General features: G+C 41.5%; 1 protein-coding gene across 1 annotated transcript in view; it reads right to left on the bottom strand.

The window, feature by feature from the left end:
- The window catches only part of DNAH12 (dynein axonemal heavy chain 12), a 161508-nt gene extending 157670 nt beyond the window's left edge, over positions 1 to 3838 (bottom strand). The window contains exon 1 of the mRNA XM_073644615.1: positions 3734 to 3838. The gene's annotated coding sequence lies outside the window, so the exon portion shown is untranslated. The remainder of the gene's footprint in view (positions 1 to 3733) is intronic.
- Between the last annotated feature and the right edge of the window lie 6862 nt (positions 3839 to 10700).

Below are 10700 nucleotides of genomic sequence, written 5' to 3' on the forward strand. Positions count from 1 at the left end.
ACACACATATACAGTATACATATATATACACACATACAGTATACATATATATACACATATAGAGCATACATATATACACGCATACAGTATACATATATACACACCCATATACAGTATACATATATATACACACATATACAGTATACCTATATATACACACATATACAGTATACATATATACACACACATATATACTATACATATACACACATATACAGTATACATATATATACACACATACAGTATACCTATATATACACACATATACAGTATGCATATATACACACATATACAGTATACATATATATACACACATATACAGTATACACATATACACACATATACAGTATACATATATACACACATACAGTATACATATATATACACACATATACAGTATACATATATACACACATATACAGTATACCTATATATACACACATATACAGTATACACATATACACACATATACAGTATACATATATATACACACATATACAGTATACACATATACACACACATACAGTATACATATATACACACATATGTAGTATACATATATATACACACATACAGTATACATATATACACACATACAGTGTACATATATATACACACATATACAGTATACATATATACACACATACAGTATACATATATACACACACATATACAGTATACATATATACACATACAGTATACATATATATACACACATATACAGTATACATATATATACACACATACAGTATACATATATACACACATATACAGTATACACACATATATACACACATATACAGTATACATATATATACACACATATACAGTATACATATATATACACACACATACAGTATACATATATACACACATATACAGTATACATATATATACACACACATACAGTATACATATATACACACATATATAGTATACATATATATACACACACATACAGTATACATATATACACACATATACTGTATACATATATACACACATATACAGTATACATATATACACACACATATACAGTATACATATATATACACACACATACAGTATACATATATATATACACACACATATACAGTATACATATATACACACACACATACAGGATACATATATATATATACACACACATATACAGTATACATATATACACACACACATACAGGATACATATATATACACACACATACAGTATACATATATATATATATATATATATATATATATATATACACACACATATACAGTATACATATATATACACACACATACAGTATACATATATATATATATATATATACACACACATATACAGTATACATATATACACACACACATACAGTATACATATATATACACACATACAGTATACATATATACACACATATACAGTATACATATATATACACACATACCGTGTACATATATACACACATATACATATATACACCCATATACAGTATACATATATACACACATATACAGTATACATATATATATACACACATAAAGTATACATATATACACACATACAGTATACATATATATATACACACATACAGTATACATATATACACACATATACAGTATACATATATATACACACATACAGTGTACATATATATACACACATATACAGTATACATATATACGCACACATACAGTATACATATATATACACACATATACAGTATACATATATATACACACATACAGTATACATATATATACACATACACAGTATACATATATACACACATATGCAGTATACATATATATACACACATATACTGTATATACACACACACACACACATATATATATATATACTGTATATATACACACACACATATATATACTGTATATATACACACACACACACATATATATATACTGTATACATACACACACATATATACACACACATATATACTGTATATATACACACACACACATATATATACTGTATATATACACATACACACACACATACAGTATACCTATATATACACACACATAGTATACATATATACACACATACAGTATACATATATACACACATATACAGTATACATATATACACACATACAGTAAACATATATACACACACATACAGTATACATATATACACACACATACAGTATACATATATACACATACAGTATACCTATATATACACACATACAGTATACATATATACACACACATATACAGTATACATATGTATACACACATATACAGTATACGTATATACACACACATACAGTGTACATATATACACACATATACATTATACATATATACACACATATACAGTATACATATATATACACATATACGGTATACATATATATACACACATATACAGTATACATATATACACACATACAGTATACATATATACACACACATATACAGTATACATATATATACACACATATACAGTATACATATATACACACACATACAGTATACATATATACACATACACAGTATACATATACACACATATACAGTATAGATATATATATACACACATACAGTATACATATATATATACACACATATACAGTATACATAAACAGATATACAGTATACATATATATACAGTATACATATATACACACATATACAGTATACATATATACACACATACAGCATAAATATATACACACATACAGTATACATATATACACACATATACAGTATACATAAACAGATATACAGTATACATATATATATATACACACATATACAGTATACATATATATACACACATACAGTATACATATATACACACATATATAGTATACATATATACACACATATACAGTATACATATATATACAGATATACAGTATACATATATATACACACATATACAGTATACATAAACAGATATACAGTATACATATATATACACACATATATACTATACATATACACACATATACAGTATACATATATACACACATACAGCATAAATATATACACACATACAGTATACATATATACACACATATACAGTATACATAAACAGATATACAGTATACATATATATATATACACACATATACAGTATACATATATATACACACATACAGTATACATATATACACACATATATAGTATACATATATACACACATATACAGTATACATATATATACAGATATACAGTATACATATATATACACACATATACAGTATACATAAACAGATATACAGTATACATATATATACACACATATATACTATACATATACACACATATACAGTATACCTATATACACACATACAGTATACATATATACACACACATATACAGCATAAATATATACACACATACAGTATACATATATACACACATATACAGTATACATAAACAGATATACAGTATACATATACAGTATACCTATATACACACATACAGTATACATATATATACACCCATATACAGTATACTTATACACCCATATACAGTATACCTACATATACACACATATACAGTATACATATACACACATATACAGTATACATATACACACATATATATACTGTATATATACACATACACACATATATAGCTACAGGCCCCGCTGCGTCCTCTGTGTCTCTGTACAGATATAAGTGTAACACGTACTGGATCCAGCACAGGTGACAGTCTGCCATAGAGCTGACGTGCAGTACATACACTGTGTTATGGGGGCGCTCACCTGTGCGGACCCCGCGCTCCGGCCGCTACTTCTCTACTCATATAAGGTCTCTCTTTCTGCCATTAAACAATTCAGTTGTCATGGCAGCGGAGGCGGGGCGTTGGTAGGGGGCGAGTCTGGTATAGGACAGATTGGGGCGGGGCTGTCATGCAGTGCTCGTCTCATCGCTGTAATTTCCTGCTGATGCCACCTGGTGGACAGCATTGGTCAGTACACGCTGAGAATGCTACATTTGCATTGTACTGTGGGAGCTGCTGGTACTACTGGTGCTTCCTGACTGCTGTCCCTATGAGGTATATAGTATATCACATGGTGGGGGAGGGACAGTTTATCCACTTCGCACCAGAGCCTGTTTTTGCCTTTGTGACCAGGCCAATTTTTTCAATTCTGACCACTGTCACTTTATGAGGTAATTACTCTGGAGCGCTTCAACGGATCCCCCTGATTCTGAGACTGTTTTTTTGTGACATATTGTACTTCATGATAGTGGTAAAATTTCTTCGATATCACTTGCGTTTATTTGTGAAAAAATTGGAAATTTGGCGAAAATTTTGAAAATTTTGCAATTTTCAAACTTTGAATTTTCATGCCCTTAAATGAAAGGGATATGTCACACAAAATAGTTAATAAATAACATTTCCCACATGTCTACTTTACATCAGCACAATTTTGGAACCAAAATTTTTTTTTGTTAGGGAGCTATAAGGGTTAAAAGTTGACCAGCGATTTCTAATTTTTCCAGCAAAATTTACAAAAACATTTTTTTAGGGACCACATCACATTTGAAGTCACTTTGAGGAGCCTATATGACAGAAAATACCCAAAAGTGACACCATTCTAAAAACTGCACCCCTCAAGGTGCTCAAAACCACATTTAAGAACTTTATTAACCCTTCAGGTGCTTCACAGGAATTTTTGGAATGTGGAAGAAAAAAATTAACATTTAACTTTTTTCACAAAAATGTTACTTTAGACCCAATTTTTTTTATTTTCACAGGGGTAACAGGAAAAAATGGACCCCAAATTTTTTTGTGCAATTTCTCTTGAGCGTGCTGATACCCCATATGTGAGGGAAAACCACTGTTTGGGCGCACGGCAGGGTTCGGAAGGGAAGGAGCGCCATTAGACTTTTTGAATGTAAAATTTGTCTGAATAATTAGCAGACACCATGTTGCATTTGGAGAGCTCCTGATGTGCCTAAACAGTGGAAACCCCCCACAAGTGACACCATTTTGGAAACCAGACCCCTTAGGGAACTTATCTAGATGTGTGGTGAGCACCTTGCACCCCTAGCTGCTTCACAGAAGTTTATAATATTGAGCCGTAAAAATAAAATTTTCACATTGTTCCCACAAAAAATGTTTTTCATTCCCTAATTTTGTATTATCATAAGGGTAACAGGATAAATTGCACCGTGAAATTTGTTGTTCAATTTTTCCTGAACACGCCGATACCCCATATGTGGGGGAAAACCACTGCTTTGGTGTACGGCAGGGTTCGGAAGAGAAAGGAGCGCTATGTTGGCTGGGATAGGCAGCAGACACCATGTCACATTTGAAGAGTTGCTGACATGCCGAAACAGCAGAAACCCCCACAAGTGACCCCATTTTGTAAACTACACCTCTCAAGGAATTCATCTAGGGAAGTAGTGAGTATTTTTTAATTTTTAAATTTATACCATAATTATATTTTTACCACAAAAAAATGTTTTACCCTCAGATTTTACATTTTCACACAGGGCAATGGGTAAAAATGGTGCCGAAATGTGTCACACAATTTCTTCTAAAAGTGGCAATACCCCATATGTGGCTCAGCCATACGGCGAGATCTGGGGGGGACGGAGCGCTATTTGACAATTGGAGAACAAATTATTGTAGAATAGGCATTTGGATTTGGGAGCACAAAATTTTCTGAATTTCTTTTGGGGGGCAAGGGCCATTTCGCTTTTCCAGAGCCTTTCTGCTACCAGTAACTTGGAAGTCCCTTATATTTTTAACAGATGACGGACCTGAGTGGGGACTAGCTTTTTTTGAGGACTGAGTTGAAGCTTTTATTGGGAACATTTTATGTAACATTTATCCGGCGCTCTAGGCTGAGCACTTACATCGGGGTTTCCATCTAAATTTCCAAGTGATGTAATTCAGATGAAACCCCTGCGGGATCCATTCACTGTAATGAGGCAGCAGAGTTACTCTGGACTCCGTCTGGTCTCTGTTTAGTGACGCGCCCCTGGGCCTGAGTCGCGCAGCGTTGCGCACGCGGGAGCCTACCCGGAGCCGGATCTGATAGGGGTAGTAGTCTCGTGGCGGTGACCCGGTCCGTGCCCAGGGAGTCAAGCTGAGTGGCAGAGTTTAGCAGAAGATGGTACGGTGTTCGACTACGCCACCCGTTGAATGCGGCTATGAGGCCGCCGCTGCAGGGCAGACCGCTGAGGCCGGTGGTACGATTGTGCAGCGTAGATGGTATAACCCCCAACGGGAGGGGTATGGCCTCAGGGCAGCCGACGTGTTTGAAGGGGGTAGCAGAATAGCATGCAGGTAGCAGGAACCACTCAGAGACGGTGCGGTGTAGTTCAGGGTCTTTACTGATGACCAAGGTAGACCCTCCCGGAGTACTGGCTAGCGATCGGGGCCTGGTCAGTCCGTGAGCAGATGGGATCTCCCCTGGCCAGGCGGAGTTGTAGGCCTCCCCAACTAATTGTACTCTTCTGGCTACCTTGCTAGAGGCGGGTAAAAGTAGCCCACGTCCCTGAGTGTACCGTGTGGTGCTCACCCGTATGGCCAGTGACTCGGGGCCTTCTGGTAGCTTCCGCTCCACGACGGCGGTGCTGGTCCCTTGCGTGTGACCGTGCCTTCGGGTTTCTTGGCCAGAGGACCTGAAATCCCCTGCCGGTCGGTTTCTGCTGCTGGGTAAGGATTAGTCCCCACAGCCTCGGACTCCGGGTCCGGTGAGAACTCTTCAATCAGGGCGAGCTCTACAGCTTCCAGCCCCTGACTCCTTTTAGCACCGCTCCCACTGAGCTCCTGATCTTTCTTTCCTATAGCTGCTCCTCTCCAGACCAGACTAAGTCTCTGTCTGGGACTCCTCTTCTCCTCTTTTTCCTTCTCTCCAACCCTGCCTCAGCCCCAGTTTTATATAGGGGAAGTTCTTCCCCTCCCAGGACTGGGCAGGAGGTGTGGCATGCATAGGATTCCTGACCAGGAGACCTCCCACCTGCTCCCAGACGTAATATTGCTATTACTGTGGAAACCAGACCTCTGGGGTGCCACATTCCCCCCTAGTGAAATTTAGTACTCCGGGACTAAACATACTTTTGTAAACATAACAAGTTATAAACAGAAACAGTACAATAAAGAAAAACACATTAGGATGGTCACGGCGTGTCCGCAACCGGGTGCAGTTTTTGAAGAAAACAAGGGTGTCCATTTCACCAAAGAACAGGGAGCCGTAACCAGGTAGGGGTCTGTCCTGCCCCGAGTCTTTAACAGTCTTTAGTCCGTTCCTGGGTTACGCTCCAAACATATGTACAAAGGATTCCGGATAATCCATAAACGACACCTATAAAATAACTAGAAATACACAATTATTCACAAGCAACAATAAACAGGTAAATACAAATAAAACAGTTTGAGCACTTTAAATCCTCCAACGTACGGGCAACTGGCCTCTAGTGACCCTAGTAGACCTACGGAGCTGACTGACTGGTCCTGAGCTACAGGGTGTAGGGGCTGTCAAAGGTAAACTGGGCAGCTGTCTACGGGCTCTTTGGCTCACTAGGGGCACGGCAGGCTCACTATAAGCAGAGGGTTGATCCTCCTGGTCTGCTTGTGTGGGGTCTTCTGCCTCCTGGACCGGCTGCTCTTCCAGCTCTACCTGTTTCTCCATAGGTACTTGAGATGCTGGTTGGAGGAAGGTGAGGACGGGTACCACAACAGCGCCATTGACTTGAGTCCAAGACCGAGGGAAGTCTCCGAGCACAGTACTGACCATATCTTCCCTTTCCTCTGCGGGTCGAGGGTCTTCTTGTTCTTCTTCAGGGTTCCGTAGCTGTTCGGGACACTTCTTCAGGTGATCTCGGGGTACAATGGCTGTGGTTTCTCCTCCATCCTTACTGATTGTGCAGACTTTCGGGTTCTCATGGCTTGAGGGCAGTACGGTGTACGGGTCCTTCTCCCACTGGTCGTCCAACTTGTGGAGCCGTCTCTTCCTCTTCAAGACCTGCTCTCCAGGTACCAGGGGAACAGCGGGAGCATACTGGTTGTAAGTCTTCTCCTGTCTTTCTCTAGCTTGACAGAGACTTCGCTCCACGCTCTCCTGTACTTTCCGGTACTGCTGCTGCCTCTCCGTGTCCCAGTCTGCTTCTGGTGAAGTGTCCTCGGGTGTCAGGACTCCCATATCCAGGTCAACAGGCAGCTTACCAGGTCTTGCTCTCATTAGGTAAGCCGGGGTACAGTTGGTAGAACCTACAGGGATGTGGTTGTATAGGTCCACCAGATCAGGCAGTTTCTCAGGCCACAGACTGCGTTCTTCCAGGGGCAATGTTTTCAGAAGATCTTTCACCACCTGGTTCATTTTCTCACAGAGTCCATTGGTTTGTGGATGATAGTGTGTTGTTCTTATCTTCCGGCAGCCATACAGAGTGCAGAACTCCTGGAAGACCTCTGCTTCAAAGGCAGGTCCCTGGTCCGTCAGCACCTGCTCTGGGTATCCGTGTGGACGGCAGAAGTGCTGCTGGAAGGCTCTAGCTGCTGTTTGAGCCGTTAAGTCCTTGACGGGGACGACAACCAAGAACCGGGAGTAGTGATCCACGATGGTTAACGCATAGACGTAGCCACTTCTGCTGGGGGTCAGTTTTACATGATCCAAGGCTACCAGTTCCAACGGCTGCTTGGTGACGATGGACTGCAGGGGAGTCTTCTGGCTAGCACGGTCCTTCCTTCTTAGGTTGCATGGGCCACAGTCTCTGCACCACCTCTCGATGGTTCCTCTCATGCCTACCCAATGGAACCGTCCGCGCAGTAGGAACTCTAGCTTCTTCCATCCGAAGTGCCCAGCTCCGTTGTGGTATGCCTCCAGTACCATAGCCGCGTCTCTTCTTGGCACCACTACTTGCCAGATCAGTTCATGCGTCCGGGAGTTAACCATTCTGCGGCACAACTTCCCCTTGAAAAGGAACAGTCGACTCTTCTCAACCCACAGTTGCTTGGCCTCCTCCGGAGCGTCTGGGTCAAGGCGGGCATCTGGCTGAGTCAGCATCTCCTTCACCAGTCGGACGGCGGGGTCACTGTCTTGCGTTTCCGCCCAGTTGTAATGAGGTAAGGGGTTGAACGTAGCAGATTGCTTACCCCTTACACGGTGGGAATACTGGATAGTCCCATGACGGTGGAACGCGGGGAGTTCAACTTCTTCCAGTTCCTCTGGATCTTCCCCTACGTCCGGTAGGTTTGGCATTCTGGACAAGGCATCCGCGTTGGTATTGGAGCGTCCTGCCCGGTATTTGATCGTGAACTCATAGTTGGACAGGCGGGCCATCCATCTCTGCTCCAGGGCACCGAGTCTTGCCGTATCCAGGTGTGTCAACGGGTTGTTATCCGTGTACACGGTGAACCGGGAAGAGGCAAGGTAGTGCCTAAAGCGTTCGGTGACTGCCCACACCACTGCCAGGAACTCTAGCTTGAATGAGCTGTAATTCTCAGGGTTTCTTTCGGTGGGTCGCAGTTTTCGGCTGGCGTAAGCAATTACCCGTTCTTTCCCCTGCTTGATCTGGGACAGTACGGCTCCTAGCCCGATGTTACTTGCGTCGGTGTAGAGGATAAAGGGCTGGCTGTAATCAGGGTACGCCAGGATTTCATCCCCCGTGAGGGCCATCTTCAGCTGGCGGAAGGACTCTTCTTCCAGCTTCTCCCATCTGAAGGGTAGCTTCTGGTTCTTGGCCTACCTGGACTGGCCTATCAGGAGGTCCTGCATAGGAGCTGCCTTTTTGGTGAAACCGGGAATGAATCTTCGGTAGTAGCCTACCAACCCGAGGAACTGCCGCACTTCCTTTACGCTGGAGGGGCTTGGCCATTCCTTAATTGCGGTGATCTTATCAGGGTCGGGAGCCACTCCGTCAGCACTCACCACGTGTCCCAGGTACTGCACCTTTGGTTTCAAGAGGTGACACTTGGAGGGTTTCACCTTTAGGCCGTAGTTTGCCAGGGCTTCGAGCACTTCTGCCAGGTGTTTCAGGTGGTCCTCATAGGTCTTGGAGTAGACGATGACATCGTCCAGGTATAACAGGACCGTCTCGAAGTTTCGGTGTCCCAGACAGCATTCCATCAATCGTTGGAAGGTTCCTGGTGCGTTGCAGAGTCCGAACGGCATGCAGGTAAACTCGCTAAGTCCCATCGGGGTGGTGAATGCGGTCTTCTCCCGGTCCGCCTCTGCTACAGGAACCTGCCAGTACCCGCTAGTGAGATCCAAAGTGGAGAAGAAGTTAGCAGATTTTAAAGCAGCCAAAGACTCCTCTATCCTTGGTAAGGGGTACGCATCTTTGTGTGTGATACGGTTGATTTTCCGGTAATCTACACACATTCTCATGGTGTTGTCCTTCTTTTTAACCAAGACTAGTGGAGCTGCCCAGGGGCTACAGCTATCCCTGATTACTCCAGCCTCCTTCATGTCTCTAAGCATCCCCTTGGCGTGTTGGTAGTGTGCAGGGGGTACGGGTCGGTATCTCTCCTTTATGGGAGGATGGTCTCCCGTGGGGATGTGGTGTTCTACCCCCTTTACTCGCCCGAAGTCTAACGGGTGTTTACTAAACACTCTCTCGTACTCTTGAACCACCCGATAGACTCCCTGTTTCTGGTGTGAGGGAGTGGAGTCAGTTCCCAAATGTAGTTGCTGACACCAGTCCTCCATTGGTTTCTTAGAGCCGTTACCTTCCTCTGGGTGAGATGGAGGCAAGGGTTCCACGGACTGTACAGAA

Source organism: Phyllobates terribilis, unplaced genomic scaffold (genome assembly GCF_046119375.1).
Source record: "Phyllobates terribilis strain yellow unplaced genomic scaffold, ASM4611937v1 Scaffold_8__6_contigs__length_399053987, whole genome shotgun sequence".
Classification (NCBI taxonomy): Eukaryota; Metazoa; Chordata; class Amphibia; order Anura; family Dendrobatidae; genus Phyllobates; species Phyllobates terribilis.